We start from the raw sequence: 26490 nt of genomic DNA, 5'->3' as shown, positions 1-26490 counted from the left end.
ATTTAATTTTAATTAATTTAGATTTAAATGGCTAACTCTTATACAGAGCAATACAGAAAATGAAAGACATTTTGATAGAAAAATACATGCAAAAGATCACATATGGAAAGAAGCATAGCTTAAATGTATGAGAAAGATTCAAATATGTTTAGCAAAGTGTATAGGCTAAGGAGTTGTCTGATTAAAAATTAAATAAAAACCAGTGTGTATTGAGAGTAAATTGAGCAGGCCCATGAGGAGAGCCCAACAGAAGAATATTTGCAGTGGATAGGAGGGATTCCTTAGAGAGAACTTGTCCAAAGGATTGACAAATCACTATGTTGAACCTGTCCCCCAACTTCCTTGTCAGTGCATAGAAGGAATTCAAAACTATCTAGCTCTTGGATACATATCTAGGTCCCTGACACAGAAAGCACTGAAAAAGAAAATTGAAATAACTACCTTATCTGAGTCTGTATAAACTTAGAGTATAAACAACACTCTGAGAGTTAAACCATGCGGAAAGAATTATTTTTCCTACCCCCTTTCCCTAAGATATCCTCAGAGTGTGATGAATGGCAGAATGATGGCAGTCTAGTAACTGAGTTTTAGGATTATTTTACTTGTAAGTCATAGAAAACCCAACTTAAATTAGCTTCAGGCAGAAAAAAGAGAGAAAGACTTGGTACGTGTAATTGAAAAATACAGTGGCTGAAAAGCTTTCATACACCATTTGTTTTGCAGGATCAAACGGTATATAAGGAATTAGTCTTCCTGCATCTCTTGTCTCTGCTTTTCTCAGAGTCAGCTTTACTTACTGTCACCAGCAGTAAATTCAGGCTGTTGTTTTCCCAAGTTCAAGACCAGGTGAAATGAAGGTGTATCTCTCCACATTTTTAGCAAAAGCCCTAGGATTAAGATTGAACTAATGCTAAGTCACATGCCTACAAATTACTTTATCACTTTGCCCAGGGCCGTGTGGTGTTCTGTGGCCAGACTTGGTCATGTGCTCACCTTTAGAGGTGGGGGTAAAATCGGCTCCTTCAAAGTGATGTGGTCTCATAGAAGCATAATTCTGTAAGGAAAACAAGAAGGTATTTACTACAAGAAGAGACAATGGATGCTCAACAGACAGTATTTAATTTTGTCATCGGAGGGCCCAATGGAGATGGTTCCATCAAATAGGGAAGACATAGAACCTGAGAGAGTTACAAGAATGGCAGGAAAAGCAATGATGGCAAGCATAACTGCAGACACTGTCAGTGGCTCCTAGCGGGATGATTGGTCATGAACACAGATAAAACACCCTGCCGGGCATATTAAGTTACAGTTTTGAGATACTGGGAGAGTTGAAGATTTTTGCACATTTAATAAATGCAGGGAAAGAGCCAGTAAAATTTGTATCTTGCTATCAATGAGATCTCAGTACACTATATACAAATGAGTGGTAGAGAATTTCAGATTATAAAAGGAAGTGATCTGCAGAGAATTTGCTTGGGGCTAATTTCCAACATATGGCCAGAGCATGAAGGAAAATAAAAATAAATTGACAATACAAGAAAGAAATAAGCCAAGTTGAAGTAATATACATAATATATAATATATATTATAATATACATATATAATAATATATATAAATACTATATGCATTCATATTTAATTGATTTTAAAGAATTTTGAGAATAATGAGAATAATGTTTCTCCCTAACATAACAAAGGGGGAAATTTTGGCTTAAAAATGGCAAGTTTCACATAGGATTGTTGCCTTTTAATACAAAATCTTCTCTATTTTTCCCTAGACTTCACCAATATGATAAGCTACTGTAGAAATTAAAGCAATGATGTGATAAAAACAGAGACTGAGGGAGATTATACATGCAGTTTACTTAAAATAGAGTAAATGAAAATACTTTGGCATAAGGGATTTATAAAGAATTTTGTAATAGTATAGGTTTTTAGGGAAGAAATTTTAAACTAAAAGAGTAGGTGAGAAGTAGGCGGAGGGGAGAGGGGGGGAAGAGAGGGATCAACTCTTTTAGGAAACAAATAAAAAGAAAGAAGATACAAGGGATATGAAAGAAAATATCCCAGGAATGATCATGAATCCATTGTATTTGTAATCAGAGATGAAGGAGGACAGGGTCCAATATTTAAGATCTGGAGAAAGAAAGGAAGAACAATTGTCTGAGCATTTGTGTGTGAATGCGAGTGAGTGTGTGTGTGTGTGTGTGTGTGTGTGTGTGTAGATACACACATATATTTCTATTTAATTTGGTTAATAGTAGAATAGACAAGTATTACTATCTTAATATTTTATTGTTACTTTTTAAAGTTTTTTTTAATTTACTTTGAGAGAGAGTGCAAGTGGGGAGAGTTCAGAGAAAGGGAGAGACAGAATCCCAAGCAGGCTCCACACTGTCAGTACAGAGCCTGATGTAGGGCTGGAACTCACAAACCATGAGATCATGACCTTAGCCAAGATTAAGAGTCAGATGCTCAACTAACTGAGCCATCCAGGCACCCCATCTTAATAATTTAGATCAAAGGGGCACCTGGGTGGCTTAGTGGTTAAGCGACCGACTTAACTCAGGTCATGATATCATGGTTCATGGGTTCGAGCCCTGCGTCGGGCTCTGTGCTGACAGCTCAGAGCCTGGAGCCTGCTTCAGATTCTGTGTCTCCCTCTCTCTGCCCCTCACCGGCTCACATTCTCTCTCTCTCTCTCTCTCTCTCTCTCTCTCTCTCTCTCAAAAATAAATAAATATTAAAAAAATAATTTAGTTCAAGGAACAAAGTAGAGATATTAAATAATGACCTAATATCTCATAGTAAGTTACAGGGCTCAGATTAGAATTGAGATTGGCCAATTTAAAAAACAAAACAAAATATGTTCTCAAATGCCTTCTATTATAACATGAAAACTGAATGACAGTGTAAGAATTTGATATATTAAAAATAATTTAGTTTAACATGGAGCCAACACTAATTTTAACTGTAAAATAATACATTTTAGGACCATACCCAATTAAGTATTCTAAGCCATGGGAAAATCAGAAAACATGTGCCTGGCATATTAATTAATATGCATATAACAGAAAGCTATTTTTAATTATAATTATGGTTAGTTATGTGTTTTACGTATTACAGCATTTTGCAGCAGTTTATTTCATGTGTCGAGTTTACTTATTTTTAAATTGTGTACAACATTTATCAGTAAATGGAATATTAAAGTCCTTAATATTTTTTACCATTGACCTGATATTTGTCAAACTTCTGAGAAAATCCCATTCTCTAGGTCTGTGGTATACAGCACTGATTTTCATCACAGGTATTGTCACTCAGATATTTTTTGTTATTTTCTTTTGCTTTGCAGCCATGAAACTAGGAACAAAGAAACTATTAAATGCACAGAGCAAGAAATGGGACGGGGGGCAATAAGGAAGACTGATTTAAGAGGATTCTCTTAAGATTAGAGAAATAAGGGGCGCCTGGGTGGCTCAGTCGGTTGGGCGTCTGACTTCGGCTCAGGTCATGATCTCACGGTCCGTGAGTTCAAGCCCTGCATCGGGCTCTGGCTGACAGCTCAGAGCCTGGAGCCTGTTTCGGATTCTGTGTCTCCCTCTCTCTCTGACCATCCTCTGCTCATGCTCTGTCTCTCTCTGTCTCAAAAATAAATAAATGTTAAGATTAGAGAAATAAGACTAATATTTCTCTCAGAATTTAGCTTTAGGAAAGCTTAAAGGGAAATATCAGTAAATCTTCATCCTATGAAAGGCAAGTTGAGAAAGGAAACATTTGCTCACTAACAGTTCTAACTTAGCTCACTGATATGTTGCACTTACTCTCAGAGAGGCTATTTTTGCCTCAGTCTGTTTTTTTGCAAAGCAAGATATACCTTTTGTTTATAATGAATGTAATTTTTTTAAAAAAGTACTTTGGTTAGTGGTGCACCTTCATATTTACACATTTATCCATAGAAATCATTCTATTTTATTCCATATTTTTATAGAGAATAAGCAGGAGAGTTATAATATGTGTTTATACATATAGATGTTGTCTTAGTCAGAACTGCAGTTACAGAATACCATAGACTGAGTGGCTCAAACAGCAAACATTTTTTTAAATGTTTATTTATTTTGAGAGAGAGAGAGCATGAGCTCAGGAGAAGGGCAGAGGGAGAGAGAGAATCCCAAGCAGGCTCTGCACTGTCAGTACAGAGCCCAATGCAAGGCTCAATCTCACGAATCCCAAGATCATGACCTGAGCTGAAATCAAGAGTTAGATACTAACCAACTGAGCCACCCAGGCGCCTCTTAAACAGCAAAACTTATTTTCCACAGTCCCAGAGGCTAAGAAGTCCAAGATAAATGTGCCAGTAGATTGGATGTCTGGGGGGGGACTCTTCCTGCCTAGCGGACGGCTGCCTTCTTGCTGTGTCTTCACATGGCACAAAGAAAGATCTTATGTCTTCTCCCCTTCTTCCATTAATCCCATCATAAGGGCTTTGTTCCCATGGCCTAGTCTCACCTCTAAATACCATCACATTGGGATTAGGGCTTCAATGTATGAATTGGGGGGACGGGGACAAGAACATTGAGTCCATAGCAGATACGATACAAATGTGTATGGAGGGAGAATATTGGGACATAAGCATGACAGGGAGACAGATGACCATGATCTTTCCATGCTATTTATAAGAGAAAACATTATGTAACAAATAGAGTTGTTTTTCTTTACACCAAATGCAATGCTTATTCATTTCAAATGAATTTAAAAAGTGCTTTTTCCACTCAACTCCTGTATTTTATGCCCTACAAAACTGAGAAAGCTATATACAATGAGATTAAGCGTTAAAGAAGAAATGCATGATAGGTACACAATGTCTAAGGTATGAGACATTGTGAGAGAAATGCTGTACATATCATATTGCAAAATGAAGGTCAAAGAAGAAAATCACCACCAGCTGGAGTTAATGGGGAAGGTGTCATATAGCAGTTGACTTTTAAAGGAGAGTTTGAAGTGTCGATAAATTTCAAGGAGATAAAGATGAATTTTAATTTGTAATGAAGATATCCCATTTTATCTGGTGTTTAGTGAGCACCATACTGTGGTTTAAGAATGACTATCTTTTTGCTTTCAAAGTTTAACTAGTAGCTGTACATTTAATTTATATCCTAACAGACAAAATTAATTGCTGTGCTTTGCTAAGTTCAGAAAGATTTTCCTTTCATTTAGCTCTCTCAAGTGGAAGTATTAACCTACCGTAGGTATCACTACCTCTCTTTGTAAAGGGAAATAAAAATGTGCAATTAACTTCAGACAATTTCTTAGAAACCTTGTATCCTACTGGGTGATTTCAAGGCAGCAATCGCTTGATGATATATTTCTTCCCACCTGACTTTTGGCTCCTAAAAACATTAGTGGAGCTTTTCAAGTCTGTAAGTGGAAAGGCACGTCTCTGTTAGAAAGACTATTAATGTAGGCCCTAAGTGGAGAGGTTATTAACATTCAAGAAACCAGGGCTGTTCATAAGCCAGTTCAGAAGATCATCCTACTGTTGAGATGGCCCCATAGATTTTGAGTTAATAGAAAGTACTGGATCAAAGTTTAGAGAGCCACTTAAGAGCAGAAATGAAGCAAGGTCACTCTTGAAAAAGTTACCAGAAGAATAATATAAAAAGAAAGTGAACACTTTTAAGTACAGATTTTCCTCAATTTACATACTGATAAACCCATCGTAAGTTGAAAATATAAGTCGAAAAATGCATTTTCGAATTGCACCTAATCTATCAAACAGCGTAGCTTAGCTTAGCCTGCCTTAACACGTGCTCAGAACACTTACAGTAGCCTGGAGTTGGGCAAAATCATCTACCACAAAGCCTATTTTATAATAAAGTGTCGAATGTCTTGTGTAATTTGTTAAATGTTGTACTGAGAATGAAAACCAGAATGGTTACATGGGTCCAGAAGGATGGTATTGGATGTCTACCCTCATGATCTCATGACTGACTGGGAGCCGCCTCTCATGGCCACTGCCCAGCATCATGAGAGAGGACTGCACTGCACATCACCAGCCTGGGAGAAGATCAAACTTCAAAATTCAAAGTATAGTTTCTACTGAATGCATAACACATCCACACCACCATAAAATTTAAAAAAATGTAACTCAAACCACTGTAAGACAGGGACACTCTGTCTTAAATTCTCATTTAAACTTCGGTTTAGAGATGTTAGCTATTGGTGATTTTATTAATAATTACTTACATCTTTTCTAATTGAAAGTATTAAAATGATTACCTTTCAATTTAACATAATTAAGGGAGATTTTGTTGATTTGGTTTACCTGCTAATTGACTGGAAAACAGATTACCACTGCCAATTCTTTGAGGCAATATCTATATCTCCTTTCCTTGAATCTGAGCTGACTTTCTTGTAACCAATAGAATGCAGCAAAAGTGACATTCTCTGACTCTCAATGATGGGTCCGAAAAGGCCACACAACTTCCATCTGGCTTTCTGGGAATCATCACTCTCCGTATGCCCTCCCAGCCGATGTCATGCTCTGAGAAGCCCAAGCCACATGGAAAGCCATGCATGGGTGTCCCTGGCTGAGTGCATCCTTTGATCATTCCAGCTCCAGTGCCACATGTGTGAGTGAACTTGTGTCCATCAAGATAATTCCAGCCTCCAAGCTGTGAGTGATGTCCAGGCTCCAATGTTCCCACCTGAATCCCCAAACATCTTAAAGCATAGACAGCCATCTCTGTTGTTCCTACTTCATCCTGTCCAACTTCCTGACCCATCATTTGTAAACATAACATGATGAACTTTTTATGCCACTAACTTTCTGGGTGCTTTGTGCTTAGTAACTGAGACAACTTTTGTCCAATAGTCTTTCAATTAGAGTAAAAGAAGTCTGTTTATATTTCCTCCAAGCTGTGTTGTATCAAAGTTGTGGTTAATACTTACAACTTTTATTTTTCATTGTTTTATGTTTATTCATTTTTGAAAGACAGAGACAGAGCACAAGCAGGGGTGGGGCAGAGAGAGAGGGGGACACAGAATCCAAAGCAGACTCCAGGTTCCGAGCTGTCAGCACAGAGCCCGACATGGGGCCTGAACCCACGAACCGCGAGACTATGACCTGAGCCAAAGCCGGACACTCAACCGACTGAGCCACCCAGGTGCCCCTAATTGGACAATTTCAATATGAGATGGTAAGTAATTTGAAGTGTGTGTGTGTGTGTATGTGTGTGTGTGTGTTTTCCCACCTCCAGGTAAAAGAGTAAAATAATATACCTGTGAGGATCCAGATTATTTGCAGGAATAGGTTTTACCTTATCAAAATTGTTGGCTGAAGCAAGTATAGTCTGACCACGTGTTTTTTCTTACTAATGAGCATGAAGGTAGGCACTATAAGTGTCCCATCAGTGGAATCTGCAGATTCTGGTTCAGAATTGTTCTTGCTCCTGGTTAGATGCCTCAGCTTTCAGTTTTCCTGCAGGCTTGGCCATGTTATGACAAGGCATTCATTGCCTAATTCTTACACATGTTCCAGGAACCAATGCAGAAAATAGACTGAAGAATGGTTCACCGTATTTACTAAAACCAATTCTGTCCTGCTGTTAATGAGCATCGATGTAGACAATAAACTGATTAAAATTGTTTTGCTGGTGGATCAGGAAATAAGCTATTTAAGGACAGATGTTATTTCAGCACAAAGAGCTTGCAAATTTGTGGTTTGGGTTTTTCACATTAATATACTGTACACAGCTAGCTGGATTAAAACTGACCTGTCACAGCCACAAACTATTTAGAAAAAAACAGCATGATTACATGAAATTATGATGACTTGTTTCTTCCATTACCAACAACTCTGAAATGTGGTGGTTTTTAAAGAATATGATGTGAATATAATGGAAATAGTTTCTATGAAAGAATCTTGCCTTGTGTTCATTATATTTCCATATTATTAGTTGTTTCTAGTTAGAAGGCAAAGTGAAATCAGTTTATTCTATTTGGAGGAGGGGCAACCTACTGTTCTAAATAATTAACTATAAAATAGAATGTGGGTGTGCACAAGAAATGATAAATGTATGGAGCAAACCCTAAAGAGAGTGCTTGAAACCATTACTGTTATTTGCCAATCTGAAAATAATTTTCTTTGTTCTATTCATTAGGGGAAATCTAGAAATAAATATTAGAATGATTTAAAAGCCATCAGTGAAAAGCTATGTCTTAAATTAGTGTCATCATCCTAGGGAAAGAAAAACGTTTCTCACTCAATTCCCTGGATGCATCCATGTTCACAACATCTGAAGGAATCCCAGGGGGTTAGAAACAAACAATCCAACAAAACACAGAAAGAAAATGTAAATTCAACCAATAATACATCGTATAGATCTCTATTAAGTGCAAGTATATTGTATCCCATACCAGTCTGAGATCAATATAACATGAGAAAATATATAGAATGACTTAAACACATTTCTAATGGTAGTCAGGGGAGGACAGTGAAATATCTGAAAGTCAGAAAGTTTCAATAATGGAAATAGGATTTTGGGGGGAGTGAGAAAAGAGCTTGGGGAATGTTAAGATTTGACAGATGGTGCTACAAGACATTCCATTATTATATTTATTCTATTTATAGTTTTATTTCATTAATCAAAATATATGCACTGGACATCTAGTGAGTTAATGTAGCCATGCTGTTGTTCTAGGAAATAAATAAATGTTTATGTTTTCCAATCTGGCAGAGAAAATAAGTTATGCGTAGCAATTATATATGCTAACTAACAAAAATATTTTTTAAAAAAACCATAAAAAGTTCAGGAAGCAGAAAGTTTATTTTCAAATGGAGATGTCACAAAATATTGTGGACAAGATGGAACTTGACCCACACGTTGGAGAATGATGTGGATTTCAGCAATAGCTTTGCTTTGATTCTTGTGCTGACTCCTCCTCCTCCTCCTCCTCCTCCTCCTCCTCCTCCTCCTCCCTCCTCTTTCTCCTTGGTGCCTGGTTCTTGGAATGTGGAATGAAGAAGAAATTGCATACAGTTATCTATGCTCTAACACTTATTTCCTGTGAATCTTACATATATGTTTATCTGTCTTTTCTCACTATTTGCCTATAATATCTCTGAAGGCAGAAGCAATGTTTCATTCATCCATGGATTCTTAGCGCTACACACGGCACCTAACAGCCTTGCACAGACCTTAGTAAGAACTATGATGTTAATGAAGAACAAAATAATTGAAGCCCAGGGACAGCAAGGTGGAGAATGTCTTCAGGCACTGAAATAAAATGGCTTGAAATTGGTAAAGAATGTTATTATTGGGGTTCCTTGGTTGCTCAGTCGGTTAAGCATCCGACTCTTGATTTCAGCTCAGATGGTGAAATCGAGCCCCATTTCAGGCTCTGCACTGGGCATGGAGCCTGTTTACGATTCTCCCTCTCTCTCTGCCCCTCCCACACTCATGTTCTCTCTTGGATGGAAAGAAGGAAGGAAGGAAGGAAGGAAGGAAGGAAGGAAGGAAGGAAGGAAGGAAGGGAGGAAGGAAGGAAAAAATGATATTATGTCACGAGTATTAAACTATACTGGGGTGCATGGGTGGCTCAGTAGGTTAAGCTTTGGACTTTCACTCAGAACATGATCTTGTGGTTTGTGAGTTTGAGCCCCACCTCGAGCTCTGTACTGACAGCTTGGAGCCTGGAGCCTGCTTCAGATTCTGTGTCTGCCTCTCTCTCTGCCCCTGCCCTGCTCACACTCTGTCTCTGTCTCTGTCTCTGTCTCTCAAAAATAAACACTAAAAACATATAAATAAATAAATAAATAAATAAATAAATAAATAAATAAACAAACAAATAAGTAAACCTTAAAAATATTTAAAAGAAAGCACACTGTATTTATGTTAATTCTGACAGGCAACAAAGAGTTCTGGCATTTTTTCCCCCTACCGAATAGTGGACTATACCATATTGACAATATATTTTACAATCTGCTTAATTTCACCTATCTATATATTGTGCATTACTATATAGCATAATTGTGTGATATCAGTAAAGTCTGAAAGATACTGAAAGGTAAAAGCATCTCTACATTCCAACTGTATTACACTGTAGAATGAAAAAGCACTACAGGTAATGGTTAAGACATAAGCACACGAAATTTGAGGTCAGACAGAACGTGGAATTATCCTGGTTCCATTACTTATTTTAAGTTAAGCTGTTTAGAGCATCAGTTTTCTTATTTGTAAAATGGGGTTGAAACTGTGCCCTTTCAAATTTTTTTGCTAGGTATTAAGGAAAGTAACATGCAAACACTTCATACAGTGCAAAGACATGCTGGGTATATTGCAGTGGTGGCACTCAGGCATAGGACCAGGATTCCTGTATCACCATAATTTATGAGGTGCTTTCCATACACCAGTTTTGTCACTACCAGCTAAGTATTACCTTAGATACAAATGATTTGAGGAGAAAACTGAGTCTGTAATTGCAGGAAAAAATTATTTATTGCACAGATATGATTATAGTCAGAGAATGTTATTGATATAAGGATGGGTAAAATAGTGTCTTTGCAGCCATCCTTCAAAACTCTCCCTGGGGGAGGAGCCTAAGGGGAAAAGAGTGATCATGAATAAATTAAGGCTGTTTTACATTCTTTCTGTTGCTGCCTTCACTGGTAGTGACAGTGTACTTGGAGAAAGTTTGTAATTTAGAGGCCAATGCATTTTTTTTTAAGTTTATTTATTTTGAGAGAGACCGAAGACAGTGCAAGCAGGGGAGGGGCAGAGAGGGAGGGAGAGAGAGCCTCTCAAGCAGGCTCTGCACTGTCAGTGTGGAACCAGACACAGGGCTTGAGCCCGGGAGACCACGAGATCATGACCTGAGCTGAAACCAAGATGCTTAACCAGCCGAGTCACCCAAGCACCAGGAGGCTAATGCAATAGATTATTAGAACAGGACCTGAGTCTGTGGCTCTGACTGTCTGTATTGAAACCCCAGTTAAATACCTTATGAAAGTTACTTATAATTGTTGGATATTACTTGCCCTGTTACTTTACATTACTACATTGTAGCTTTTACCTTTCAGAAAGGAGGCCCTCTCATCAGAGAGGCTATCAGAGCACCAAAACGTGACCCCCAAATAGATTTTCATGAACCACCTTTTATTGCTACACATTCTCCATGTTTTATTATGAGGGAAAATGTGAAAACCCATGGACATTTAGGCATTTGTGAGAGGGAGAATATCAGATAACAAGGATCAAGGCACTCTGGTCTCAAGTAGCTCACTGGTCTGTCTACTTCTGCAGCACTTGTCTGTGAGGAGCTTGGAATTAATGGGGAATGTCAAAATTAAAAAGAAACAAGCAAAACACCAAAACCATTCCTAACTGATGATAGGCTAAGTGGTAAAAATAAACTACCGTAAGAGCTTAAAGAAGAAAGAAATAAACTTTAAGTAGACACAGAAAACATCTTTGACTGGGGTGTCTGGGTGACTCAGTCAGTTAAGCGGCCGACTTTGACTCAGGTCGAATCTTGTGATTCATTACTTTGAGACCTGCATCACGCTCTGTGCTGACAGTTCAGAGCCTGGAGCCTGCTTCACATTCTGTGTCTCCCTCTTCTCTGCCCCTCCCCTGCTTGTGCTCTGTCTGTCTCTCTCTCTGAAAATAAATAAATATTAAAAAAAGAAAAAAAGGAAAACATCTTTGACCTCAAACAGTAAAATAGGGAATTTTTCAGTTATTATTTTAATAATTTAAGGTTGGGTATTTTGAGAGGTACAGGTATATCCAAAATATGAAATATTTTGAAAAGTAAAGAAAATAATATGAAATTAATTTTTAAACTGCTTTATTTTTCTCGGGAACATGTAGTCTTTGATACGATGTAATGGTTGTATGTGCATTTTTTTAAAAATAAGAGCCCTTAATCTCATTTTTAAGATGTCATACAAAAACAATCTGAGAAAATAAAATCTGATGATATGTGAATTTTACTGAACTTCAAAAGATTTAATTGAAACAATGATGTGAAAAATTTTTAATTACACTATAAGGTATGGTATACAGCTCAAAAAATACTCTTGGTCTTCTCAGTAAACTAGGTGTAATGATTCAAACTAAGCCTGCAACATAATACAGAAGAGGCCCCAGAACTTACGTTCCATGGTTATGAAAACTGAGTTTTTGTTAAAAAAGTTTAACTCAAGTGGCTTCCAGTCTTAGGCATAGTTTCTTGGCTCAATAACAACTGCAGTAACAACAGCTTTACAAATAGTGTCACACTTCATTCTCAGAGCGTTGCCTCTGGAATATGACTGTTAACTGTGTAACTTTTGGAAAGTTACTTGACTGTTAGACTGAGTTTTCTCAATCTAAAAAGCAAGAATGTTAAAAATGTCTACCTCATAAAACTATTTTAACAGTTAAGATAATTGATCCCTTTAAGTCTTTACCAGAATGTTTTACACATGGCAAATATTCAATAAATGTTACTGGTCATTATTTGAACATATATAATCGAGATGAAGAATCAGGCTCAATTTGGCTAGATGGATTTTCCTTTTCTTTTTTTTTTTTAACGTTTATTTATTTTTGAGACAGAGAGAGAGCATGAACGAGGGAGGGTCAGAGAGAGGGACACACAGAATCTGAAACAGGCTCCAGGCTCTGAGCTGTCAGCACAGAGCCCCACGCAAGGTTCGAACCCACGGACCGTGAGATCATGACCTGAGCCGAAGTCGGCTGCTTTAACCGACTGAGCCACCCAGGCGCCCCGGCTAGATGGATTTTCCAAGGACAAAAGGTAAAAACAGAAAAAAGGATTTGAAATAAGGTTTCTGTGATTCTAAAGTGTGTAGTATTAGTATTTATGCTCTGCAACCCCCAAATTTAAAAAAGCAGCAAGTACTTATTAAACTCCTACTATATGATGATACTGTATCAGCTCCCAGAATCAAATAATGTAAAATATAAATATTTTAATTCATGAAATTTATATTTTAAGTGAGATTAAGAGTATAAACAAGAAACCACTGTTTCAGATTGTGTTGAATGCTATCAAGAAAATTCGTAGGATGATAAGAGAAAACAGGGAGAGTTCCTTTAGATAGGATAATCAGGGAAGGCTTCTCTGTGGGGGTGGCATTTGACCTGAGATCTGAAAGATTTGATTGAGACAACCAAGCAAACCATCTGAGGGAAGAACATCCCAAGTAGAGAAATCAGGATATTCATATGTTCCTAAGTAATACTAGAATGTAGTTTTCCAAAAATAGAGTCGGGTAGGAAATCGACATTGCTGGAGGACAGTGAGGATGCAGGATTGCAAACTAGCTAGAATATTCAAGGATTTGTGGTCTTTGTAAGGCATTTGGATTTTATTTTAAAAGTACTAAGAAGTCCTTGAGGGATTTAAGCAGAGAAGTGCAGTAATCTGAATTGCTTTTGTGAGAATGGATCGGACAAGACCAAATATGAAGTGAGGGTGACTACAGTGCATATTATGGTGGTAACACCATGACCTAGGGGCTTTCAGTGGAGTTGGAAAGCCAACAAATTGAACAAGCTAGAAGAAATGAATAAATCCTAGACACATACAACCCTCCAACACTGGATCATGATAAACAGAAAATCTGAATAGACCAATTACTAGTAAGAAGCTTAAACAGTAATCAAAAGCCTTCCCACAGACAGAAGTCCAGAGAGCTTCACTGGTGAATTGTGTCACACATTCGAAATAGAATTAATACCAATCCTCCTCAAACTCTTGAAAAAATAAGCAAATAGAGGATTCTTCCAAACTTGTTTTATGCGGTCAGCATTATCCTGGTATCAAATAAGTTGAAATGTTTTTCTTAAAAAGAAAAATAAAGCCAAGAATGTTTTATTTAAAGCATCTCTAAATAGTAGTTCCTTCTTTTAAAACAAAAATTTCCTCCTAATGATCCCCCTTCTTCCTACCTGAGTCAGTGTGTAGAAGGAGGAATAAATCTTCTTCACCGTACCCATCAAGATAGTACACATCTGTTTGGTGAGATTCAGTACCGCTAGAGAGTGGCACACCTGTTCCTTACAAAAAAAGAGGATGAATCATGAAATTGAGGGATTAGAGACTGTTCTTAATATTTCCAATTTCCAACTAACTTCTGAGAAAAATATCTTCCATTAAAAAATAAGCCCAGACTTTTAGAATAGCTTAGGAAGTTGATGCTCTGGCATATTCTGCTCAAATAAAAATTAATGAAAGCTAAAGCATAAAAAGGCATCATGGTCAATTTAAAAAATAAGACCTACATTTTCACAGTTAAGGAATTGAACGAAAATGCAAAAAAAAAAAAAAAATAGCAAGGGAGATTCACAGGGCTGCCTAGATCTGGGTCCAGAGTGGGAAGAGCCAAACAAAAGTCTGGCTTTTGTAGAGAATTACTCTTTCTGTGGTTATTTACTTTTAGCTAAGAGCTAGGGTAAGCCCGGTGGCATGTGAAAAGAATCTGGAAACATAGTAAAACAATGTCTGAATTTACCTACTATTTATGTCAAACTGTGAAACAGAGACATGGCAGGAACAGAGAGTTAAGATTAGGCTCCGAATTGAATTGTGAGATTGCTAACTGGACTAAGGAAGGCACTGCTCTTGCTGAGGACCCAGGAAGGCAAGAGGGGGTTGGGGCAAGGTTTAAGGGGGGTGGGGCATACAGGCAAAATTGCTGGTAATGGAACGATAGGAACAAGGGGATAGTGGAATGAAATTACAATGATTTGGAAAATAAAACCTGCTCAAAATGATACTGGAAACTAAAATTCTAAATTACTAGTAGAAATTAATGCTAATAGAGATATCTCAACAAATCTACAATAAGCACATGAATGTTCTCAAAAAATTAACTTTATGGCAAAGACTGGGATTTTTTAACAAATGTTTTTGGGACGCTCAAATAAGTAAGTGAAGAAATGATAACCTCTTAAGAAGGATGCAAAAATGTAGCCAAAAAGAGGAGAAATGAAACCAGAATAATTAGATGTAAAAAGAATGCTGAAATTCTTGAAAAGAAAAAAAATATCTATATCTATATCTATACCATCTATATCCACACACACACATATATATTCATACATGTAAAGACTAAAAGTTATACTTAATAGTTTTAGATAATATTATAAGAAATATGTTCAAGACTTCAGAATATAAAGATTTAAAAACTTACACACAAATTTGACTTCCTAAAACTAAAACTTTATATATACACAAAGAAATTAGTAATAAATGCAAAATCAAGTCTCACGGTGGAAGAATTTTTTAAATATCTATAACTAATGAAGGACTAATATATAAAATATGGAAAGAATAAATCATAACGGGGAAAAACACAATGACCGTATTAGTCATCTTGTGCTTCCATAACAAAATATAGCCTAAGTGGCTTAAACTACAGCAATTTATTTTCTCATGGTTCTGGAGGCAGAAAAGTCCAAGGCCAAAGTCCAGCAGAGCTCAATTTCTGGTGAGAGCTGTCTTCCTGGCTTACAGACTGCCAGCTTTTCTCTCTGTTCTCTAATGGTCTGTCCTCAGAGTGCGTGCACTCGGAGAAGGCAAGAAAGATTTCTCACACGTGCACTCGCTCCCTCTCTCTTCTAATAAGGCCAGTGATACTGGCTGCTGATAATTACGCTCAGGAAACAGATATAAACCATGACTGGTGCTGGCAAACCCTACCACATATTCACTAGATTAGCAAAATATAAAAATGTGACAACACCAAGAATTAGTGAGAATGTACAGCAACTGGAACTCTTAACTTTTGACAAAGTTATAAGTTAATAGCACCCCCTTAGAACGTTTTTACTCCTCCATATATGCCATAGAGAAAACTGTGTACTTTTGCACCAAAGTATTTATAAATGACTATTCATAGTAGGATTATATGAAATAGCCAAATATCAGGCATAACTCCTTTTTATGATATATGGATGTAAAAGAATATAAATAGCAATAAAGAAAAGCATATGACAACATAATTTTCACTGAAAAAAGCAAGAGATAAAATAATTTACACCATAATATTATGTCTTAGCCTACTAGGATGGTTAATTTTATGTACCACTTGGCTAGGCCACAGTACCCACATATTTGGTCAATATTCTAGATATTTCTGTGAAGGCATTTTTTATGTGGCATAAACATTTAAATAAGTAGAATTTGAATAAAGTAGATTGACTCTCATAATGTGTGTAAGCTTCATCCAATCAGCTGAAGGCCTTTACAAAAAGATTGTTCTCCCCTGAAGAGAGGGAATTCAGCCAGCAGACTGCCTTGAGACTTTCTACAACTCTTCTCTGGGTCTCCAGTTTGCAGACCTGCCCCAGAGATTTTAGACTTACCAATCTCCATAATGGCTGGAATCCAATCCTTAAAATTCCTCTTCCTCTCTGTCAGTTAGACTTCATGATGCTTATGATAATAATCAATGAGATTTTAACTGATACTTTCCTAAAAGTTTTCTACACGTCTTTAAATCTTTACCCTATGCATTTGGCACTATTATTGCCTCATTTTATAGATGAAGAAGCTGAAACAAAAAGGTTAAACAGCATGTCCAAAGGCACAATAAAGAGTATGTAGAAGAATGGGGGGAGCTAAGATAACAGAGTAGTAGGAGAACCCTAGGCTTGCCTTGTCCCTTAAACACAGCTAGATAACTATCAAATCATTCTGAATAGCCAAGAAATTGATCTGAGATCAATTTCAAACTGCACAACTAGAGAGGAGAGGATGCCGTATCTTGGAAGATAGGCGGTATGGAGACTTGGTTTGGGGGAGAAACGGACCATCTGTGCTGCGGAGGGGAGGGAGCCCCGGTCTGGAGCCTTGGTCATTCCCTCTTCTTGGAGTGCATCTGAGAGAGGTGGCATTGCCTCTCAGGACAAAAGAGCTGGTGGGAGGCAAGTCCCTCCCCTACTCCTCAGCATAGACATGGAAACACCTGCTGATGTGTGGCTAACCTAGACACAGGCTCTTTGTTTCACTTTGTTCCAAACCACATGCTCCTGCACTCTGGTGCATCTGCCCTTCTGGGTCAAAGCTGCATCAATCCCAGTGTAATGAGACCCTCCCCAAGGAGACCAGCATAGGTCCACATCACACCAGGTCCCTTAAGTTTAGAGTTTAAAACTCAACTGGCCTGCCTGAGATAAACCCAAAGTGCACTGCACTGCTCCAGGCAGGCAAGCTACCTCGACACAGAAGGTGTGAAATGGTGATCTGAAAAACATCTTGTACACATGAGGAGAAAGTATTTGCTCTTCTGGGAGGGCTTCCCTAACAGTAGAATAATGAACTCCCCTCTCAAGGGACAAAGGAGTGGGCTGGCTCTACTTCCCTCCCCTGGCCCTCAGCATAAACTAACTTCAGTAAACAATGTGGTGCCAACACTGGCTGCCTAACCTGCTTACACCAAGCCCCACCCCTCTCTTCTTCACTGTACAGCTTTTCTCGGCCAACTGTGTCTGAAAACAAGCACAGTAGGCCCTTGCCCCAGAAACCAGCACAAACCACCATATGCACCACATCTACTGACCACAGAGTTTGGAAAAGCTTTAGTGCTGGTGGAAATAGCATTGGGTCCCTTTTAACAAGCCTCTCAGAGCACACCTATTTAAAACTCACCACACTTTGATCAAGGTCCACACACTCCCCACTGCAGGCAAGGAGAAACTGCAGAAGACTGACCTGAGGGGTCGAGCAGCACATTGCACACAGCACACACCAGAGACTCTTAGTGGAACTCCAAGCCCTGAACAGTATATGACCTCTTCTTCATAAAGCCGTTACTCTTGGAAACAGGAAACATGCTGGACTTCCCTTTCACACAGAAGACAGAGAACTAAACAAAATGACAAGACGGAGGAATTCATCCCAAAAGAAAATATCATGGCCAGAGATCAAATCAGAAGAGAAAGAAGTAATATTCCTGATCCAGATTTAAAGCAGCAATCATAAGGATACTATCTGGTCTTGAGATAAACATAGAAAACATCGGGTATAAGAGAGCTTAAAACCAACAGGCTCAATGAAAACTACAACATCAAAGATTTGAAATTGACTTTATTATGACCAGAGGGATGGAAGATTCAGAGGAACAAGTAAGAGATATAGAAAACAGAATTATGGGAAATAATAAAGCTTAACAAAAGAGAGAAAGAAAAAGCTTGGGTCATTAAAGTAGACTTAGGGAACTCAGTGAACCTATCAAATGTAATAACATTTGTATGACAGGAGTCCCAGAAGAAGAAGAAAGAAAAGGGGGCAGAAGATTTATTTGAGGAAATTATAGCTGAAAACTTCCCTAATCTTGGGGGACAAAAGCAGCCTTCCAATTCTGGGAGGCATAGAAAACTTCCATCAAAATCAAGAAAAGCAGACCAACACCAAGACATATCGTAGTACACTTGCAAAATGTAGAGATAAATAAAAAATCCTGAAAGCAGCAAGACAAAAGAAGCCCCTAACTTACAAGGAAAGAAAGATAAGGTTAGCAGCAGATCTTTCCACAGAAACTTAGCAAGCCAGAAAGAATGTGGCATGATATATTCAACGTACTGAATGGGAAAAATCTGAAGCCAAGAATACTCTATCCAGCAAGGCCATCATTCAGAATAGAAGAGCTGAAGAGTTTCCCAGACAAACAAAAAATAAAGGAGTTCATGACCACTAAAGGAGCCCTAAGAGAAATGTTAAAGTGGACTCTCTGAGTGGGAAAGAAAGACCAAAAGTGACAAAGACCAGGAAGGAACAGAGAAAATCTCCAGAAACAACAAAACAAGTAATACCATGGCACTAAATTCATATCTGTCAATAATTACTCTGAATGTAAATGGACTAAATGCTCTAATCAAAAGACAAAAAGTGTCAGAATGGATTAAAAATATGACTTATCTACATACTACCTACATTAAACTCATTTTAGATCTAAAGACACCTGTGGATTGAAAGTGAGGGAATGGAGGAACACTTACCATGCAAGTAGACTTCAAAAGAAAGCCAGAGTCGCAATATTTATATCAAACAAACTAGATTTTAAACCAAAAACTGTAACAAAAGATGAAGGACACTACATCATAATAAAGAGGTCTATCCAACAAGAAGATCTAATAATTATAAATGTTTATGCCTCCAACAGGAAAGCCTGCAGATATATAAAACAATTAATAACAAACATAAAGGAACTCATTGATGATAATACAATAATAGTAGGAGACTTTTAACAACCCACTAGACAGATCATCTAAGCAGAAAATCAACAAGGAAACAATAGTTTGAATGACAACCCTGGACCAGATGGACTTAACAGATATATTTAGAGCATTTCATCCTAAAGCAGCAGAATACACATTATTTTCAAATGCATATGAGATATTCTCCAGGTAGATCACATGCTACATCATAAATCAGTCATCAACAAGTACAAAAAGATTGAGATCGTACCATGCATATTTTCTGACCACAGTGCTATGAAGTTTGAAGTCAACCATAAGAAAAAAAATTGGAAAGAGCATAATACGTGGGGGTTAAATAATATCCTAAAAAGAATGAGTGGTTCAGACAGAAAATCAAAGAAAAAATTTAAAAATACATGGAAACAAATGAAAATGAAAGTATGATGGTCCAAAACCTTTGGGGTGCAACAAAAGGGTCATAAGAGGGAAGTATATAGCAATACAGACCTACCTCAAGAAGCAAAAAAAAAAGCTTAAATACACAACTTAACCTTACAACTAAAGGAGTTGGATAAAAAATGACAAATGAAGGCCTAAAGCCAGCAGAAGAAAGGAAATAATAAAGGTTAGAGCAGAAATAAATTATATAGACACAAAAACAATAGAAAAGATCAATGAAATCAGGAGCTGGTTCTTTGAAAAATTTGATGAAATTGATAATCCCCTTGCAAAACTTATCAAAAGAAAAGAGAAAGGACATAAATAAAATCACAAATAAGAAAGGAGAAATAACAAGCAGCACCACAGAAATACAAATAATTATAAAAGAATATTCTGACAAATTTATATGCCAACAAATAGGGCAATGTAGAAGAAATGAATAAATTTCCAGAAACATAAATTACCGAAACTGAAACAGGAAGGAATAGAAAACTTGAACAAACATAGGTCATCAAAAAAATTCAGTCAGTAATAAAAATTTCCAAACAAACAAAAGTCCAGGGCCAGATGGATTCCCAGGGGAATTTTACCAAACATTGAAAGAAGAGTTTGTACCCATTTTTCTCAAACTATTCCAAAAAATAAAAATGGAAGAAAAACTTCTAAACTTATTCTAAGAGGCTAGTATTACCCTGATTCCAAAGTGAGACAAAGATTCCACTAAAAAATAGAACTGCAGGTCAATGTCCCTGATGAACACGGATGCAAAAACTCTCAACAATATACTAGCAAATTGAATCCAACAGTACATTAAAAGCCTCATTCACTATGATCAAGTAGGATTTATTCCTGGGTTGCAAGACTGGTTCAATATTTGCAAATCAATCAATGTGATACACCAGATTAATAAAAGAAAGGATAAGAACAATATGATCCTTTCAATAGGTACAGAAAAAGCATTTGTCAAAGTACAGTATCCATTCTTGATAAAAACCCTCAACAAAGTAAGGATAGAGGGAACATACCTCAAAATCATAAAAGCCACATACAAAAAACCCACAACTAATATCATCCTCAATGGGGAAAAACTGAGAGCTTTTCCTATGGTCACGAACAAGACAGGGATGTCCACTCTCACCACTGTTATCTAACAGTATTAGAAGCCCTAACCACAGCAATCAGACAACAGAAAGGAGTAAAAGGCATCCAAATCATCAAGGAAGAAGTTAAACATGCACTATGTGCAGATTACATGATACCCTATGTAGGAAACCCAAAAGACTCCATCAAAAAATTGCTAGAACTGATACATGAATCCAGTGAGGACACACAATATAAAATCAACATACAGAAATCTGTTGCCTTTCAATACACCAATAATGAAGCAGCAGAAAAAGATCAGGAATCGATCCCATATACAATTCACCAAAAGCCATAAGATACCTAGAAACAAACCTAACAAAAGAGATAAAAGATTCGTACTTTGAAAACTATAAATCACTTATGAAAAAAAATGAAGGTGACACAAAGAAATAGAAAATCATTCCATGCTCAGGAATTGAAAGAACAAATAATGTTATAATGTCTACACTACCCAAAGCAATCTTTGGGTACTATACAATCCCTATCAACACACCAGCAGCATTTTGGACAGAGCTAGAACAAAAAATCTTAAAATTCATATGTAACCCCAAAAGAGCCTGAATAGCCAAAGCAATCTTGAAGAAAAGCAAAGCCAGAAGCATCACATTTCGACACTCCAAGGTATGTTACAAAGCTGTTGTGATCAAAAAAGTATGGTATTGGCATAAAAACAGACACACAGAACAGTAGAACAGAAAAGAAAACCCAGACATGGACCCACAACTATATGGTCAACTATATATATTCAACAAAGCAGGAAAGAATATCCAGTGGAAAAAAGATAGTCTCTTCAACAAATGGTGTTTGAAAAACAGGACAGCAAAACACAGAAGAATGAAACTAGACCACTTTCTTATACCACACACACACACACACACACACACACACACACACACACACACACTCAAAATGGATAAAAGACCTAAATGGGAGACAGGAAACCATCATAATCCTAGAGGAAAACATAGACAGGAACCTCTTTGACACAGCCCATAGCAACTTCTTACTAGACACTTCTGAGACAAAGGATACAAAAGCAAAAAATGAGGTATTGGGACATCTTCAAGATAAAAGGCTTCTGCAGAGTGAAGGAAGCAACCAACAAAACTAAAAGTCAACCTTCAGAATGGGAGAAGATATTGGCAAATGACATATCTGATAAAGGGTTAGTATCCAAAATCTATAAAGAATTTATCAAATGCAACACCCCAAAAAACAAATAATCCAATTAAAAAATGGGCAGAAGACATGAATAGACATTTTATCAAAGAAGACATCCAGGTGGGTAACAGATACATGAAGAGATGCTTAATATCACTCATCATCAGGGTAATACAAATCAAAACTATGAGATATCACCCCACACCTCCCAGATTGCTAAATTAACAACCTAGGAAACAACCGATGTTGGTGAGTATATGGAGAAAGAGGGAAGCCTCTTACATTATTGATGGGAATGCAAGCTGAGGCAGGTTGGAGGTTCCTCAAAATGTTAAAAGTAGAACTACCCTATGATCCAGAAATTGCACTACTAGGTATTTACCCAAAGGATACAAAAATACTGATTCAAAGGGATACATGCATCCCATATTTATAGTAGTATTGTCAACAATAGCCAAATTATAGAAAAAGCCCAAATGTATAGAGGTTGATTAATGAACAAGGAAGAAGTGGAATATTACTCAGCCATGAAAAAGAATGAAATCTTTGTATTTGCAACAATGTGGATGGAGCTAGGATGTATTATGTTATTGGGTGATGGGTATTGGAGGGACTTGTGACCAGTGCTGGATGTTGTATGTAAGTGGTGAATCACTAAATCTTACACCTGAAATGTAAGAAGAGGGAGAGAGAGAGAGAGGGAGAGAGAGAGAGAGGGAGAGTATGTAGAAGATCCAGGATTTAAACAAGGCCACCTGATTTCCAACTTCAAGTTCTTGGGAAAAAATAGTCTTTAGGTATTCAGGCACCTAGGGATTTAAAGAAATACTTAATGTTTTTAGACAATAAAATAAAAAAGTATATTCAAGAGTTTCCAAGTTTAAACTGTAATTCACTATCAGAACAAGGTCATCTGAGAGAATATTGAAATGTTGCAGGTCGTTAGTAGTTTTTATATTTACTACAGTGTACTGAATAAATAAATATTGAAACTGAAAAAAGTTTTTGGTCACGGATAATGGATTAAGCTGCGAAGATGCAGGTATCCTTGATCAGAATGACCAACTACCTGAGAAGTATTTTTTTTCCTAAATATTACGTGACCCAGATATATTTGTAACATAATTCTTACAGCCTGTACACAGAAATTTAGTGAAGGACAAATATTTTCTCTTTTGGATCTTGGCACTAACTGCCTATGAAGTGTGGGTAGTGGAGGAGATTTAAAAAGGACTAAGGGGGGAGCCTGAGTGCTTCAGTCGGCTAAGCATCCAACTTCAGCTCAGGTCATGATCTTGCAGTTTGTGAGTTCCAGCCCTGCATTGGGCTCTGTGCTGATAGCTCAGAGCCTGGAGCCTGGTTTGGATTCTGTGTCTCCCTCTCTCTCTTCCCCTCCCCTGTTTGTGCCCTGTTTCTCTCTGTCTCTCAACAATAAATAAATTAATTAATTAACTAATTAAAAGGAATAAGGAAAAAGCAAAAACTAGAAGAAATAATGCAATGAAGTTGACAATATGTCAACATTCAACTACAGTGAGCATAGGTCAAGCCATTTCATTTATTCAGAATTTTATTCAGAGAATGATCTAAAATGAGGGAAGAAGGATGAGATGTATGTGCAAGAAGCATTCTGTCAGTTTTATTTCTAGTCAGAAAAATAATTTGATTAATTTCCTTTTTTAGATAATTGCAATAGTGCATTAATAGAAAAGCAGTTATATTTACTGTATTAAAAAGAGTACATTCTCAGGACACCTGGGTGGCTCAGTTGGTTGAGTGGCCAACCCTTTTGGCTCTGGTCATGATCTCACGGTTCCTGGGATCAAGCCCTGCAATGGGCTCTGTGCTGACAGCTCAGAGCCTGTTTGGGATTCATTCTTTCTCTCTCTCTCTCTCTCTCTTTCTCTGCCCCTCCCCACTCATGCCTCTCTCTCTCTCTCTGCCCCTCCCCACTCATACCTCTCTCTCTCTCTCTTGCTCTCTCTCTCTCAAAATAAATAAGTAAACATTTTTTTAAAATAGTATAGTCTCACTTTTTTAAGTGAGTGTTTGGATTAAGACAACAGAAAAACAGGAAAATTGCCTTGTAAAAACACATTTTGTTGATTAATTTTTAATATATAGATTTGTTGTCCTTCTACTTCAATATGAAAAACCTAAACATTTGACCTTGTATGATAGGATAATTTTAAAAGTGCTAGGATTTGAGCTTTAGAAATATTTGAGCTCCAAACATCTTAGTACCAACATAAAGCACTACTTTATTTTGTATTCCATTATATTTATTTATTTGTTTAGTACTTAAATCTAAGCATTAATATTTATAACTTTTAGATATAGTAAAGTCTGTGTTTTCTAAATTTAGTGATCCTTTGAAAAACAGCTAAGCTGAAATTGATTTAGCACGTTCTTACTTTGTAAAGAGGCCAAATTAATAATGAAGAAAACTTTCATAAGAATAATTAAGAATGTAAGAAATATACCCTCAGGCTACATGAGCACTTCAAAAGCACATAGCACATGGAAGCATAGAAAGCCCAATTATAATTTTTTCTGATATAGTCATTAAAATAAAGTCCCCTGGAGGTTTTCATAAGGTAACACTTTTATTGCTTGTACTCTAAATATAAAGGCAGCTTTTATTTTAAAATAATCATCATTGTATCCTTTTTTACTAATTTAAAATGACATATTATTTTCTTTTATTAGTGATTCAACTTTCCAATTATTGAATGTTTCTCTGTATTCCAGTTCACCTGTGAGCTATAGAATGGCATGCCATCTTGTTATGTCACTTAATATTTACCAAATTTCACACACATACACAGACATTGGTGATCCGTGTGTATCTACTGCTTTGAACATAGCCTTCATGAGGACAGGGATCATATTAATTTTATTGTTAAAGTATACTTAATCCTGTGAAAGTGTCATGTATTGGTAATGTGCTTTAAAATCATTTGATGAATTAGTGTTTAATGAGTAAAATAAGTAATTTTGTTTTTGAGAGTGCTTTCCTTCAAATACACCCCTTTTTAATGAAGAAGAGATTGAGTAAAATAAAAGAAGCTACCAAAGGATACTTGGAAAAAGTAGTCAAAATGTAGGGGAGGTTAGCCGGAAATGTTTTGTTACAGAACAAAGTGAAAATACTTTCTAAAAAAGAGTTGAGAGATTACATGGGATGAAAAGAAGTTGTTTGAATAAAACTTTAGTAACAAAAAAGGTCATGGATAACTTTGACATGAGTGGTTGTTAGAAAGGTAGAAAGGCTGATAGGAATGGATTCAAGGGAAAATGGGAAATGAAGTATTAGAAACAATGAGAACACTCTCTGGGGGGTTCGTCAAGGTGTTTGGGCTCTCTGTTTGCTAATTAATGCTACAGAAGGTGTTAGGCCCCTACCCTCCCTCACAGAGACTCTGAGACACGACACTATCCTTTTTAAAGATTATATTTCAAAGGAATAGTTCCTAGGTCCTTGAGAAAGACATGTCTAGGCTCTAAAACTGGTAAGGGCTGAGAGAAAGAATTGAAAATTGTGAGTTTTTAACGTAAATGCTCTATGAAAAGAGAGGTGTGGTGTCCGTCTTCCGAAAGAAACCTGTCTAAAGTGTACTCAAGCTGAGGAGAATTTTAAGGCCTCCTTGGTCACATTAGAATCTGTGACAGATATGAATGGATGTCAGGGTGGGATAATTAATGCATAGTAAAAAGTGTCAGGATCAATGGATTAAAAGCCATAATAAAATGGATAATGGCAAATTTGAAATATTTTCCTGCTAAAAATAAGGAAAATTAGGAGCTGGTAGTTAGTAAGCAGAATACTTGAAATTGAGGGTTAAGAAAAAAAAGAAGTAGGGGCAACTGGGCGACTCAGTCAGTTAAGCATCTGACCCTTGATTTTGGCTCATGTCATGATCTCACCGTTCGTGGGATCCAACCCCACTTCTAGCTCTGCATTGACAGTATGGAGCCTGCTTGGACTCTCTCTCTCCCTCTCTCTCTGTCCCTCCCTGCTCTCCAAATGAATACAATAAACTTTAAAAAATAGTATGAAGTTATAAGTAGTAAAATATTCTAGGCTATAAACATGGAAGTGGGAAACTGTGGTGAGATAGAGAAGTTATATGAAGATGAACATATTCACATATCACTAAGTTGTATGTTTTTTTAACATGGTTGCTTAAGTAACTTAGAGTAAGTATAGGCTCCCTCACTGAGAGATGTAAAGTGAACCTGGTGTTTAGGTCTTAACAATTTCAGTGTTTAAGAACAACTGGGAAATTTAGAAGTCATCATAATAAGGAAGTGCTATGATCCGATGGCCAAAAAGAAAAGCAGTTTTATTTTTGTTGTGTGTTTTTCTTTTTTTCTAGAGTAGAGGGAGTGGAAAGGAGTTGAAAGGAGGAAGAAGCCATCTCCAGGGATTGTACACAAAGTAGGAGGAAGGAAACAGCCACCGTTTGAGAGGGGTATGGAGGACCGATGGCTTTTTGTTTGTTTCCATCATGTTTCAGTTGGAACAAGAAGG

This window comes from Acinonyx jubatus, chromosome E4 (genome assembly GCF_027475565.1).
Source record: "Acinonyx jubatus isolate Ajub_Pintada_27869175 chromosome E4, VMU_Ajub_asm_v1.0, whole genome shotgun sequence".
NCBI lineage: Eukaryota > Metazoa > Chordata > Mammalia > Carnivora > Felidae > Acinonyx > Acinonyx jubatus.
Note: the sequence above shows the minus strand (reverse complement) of the source record.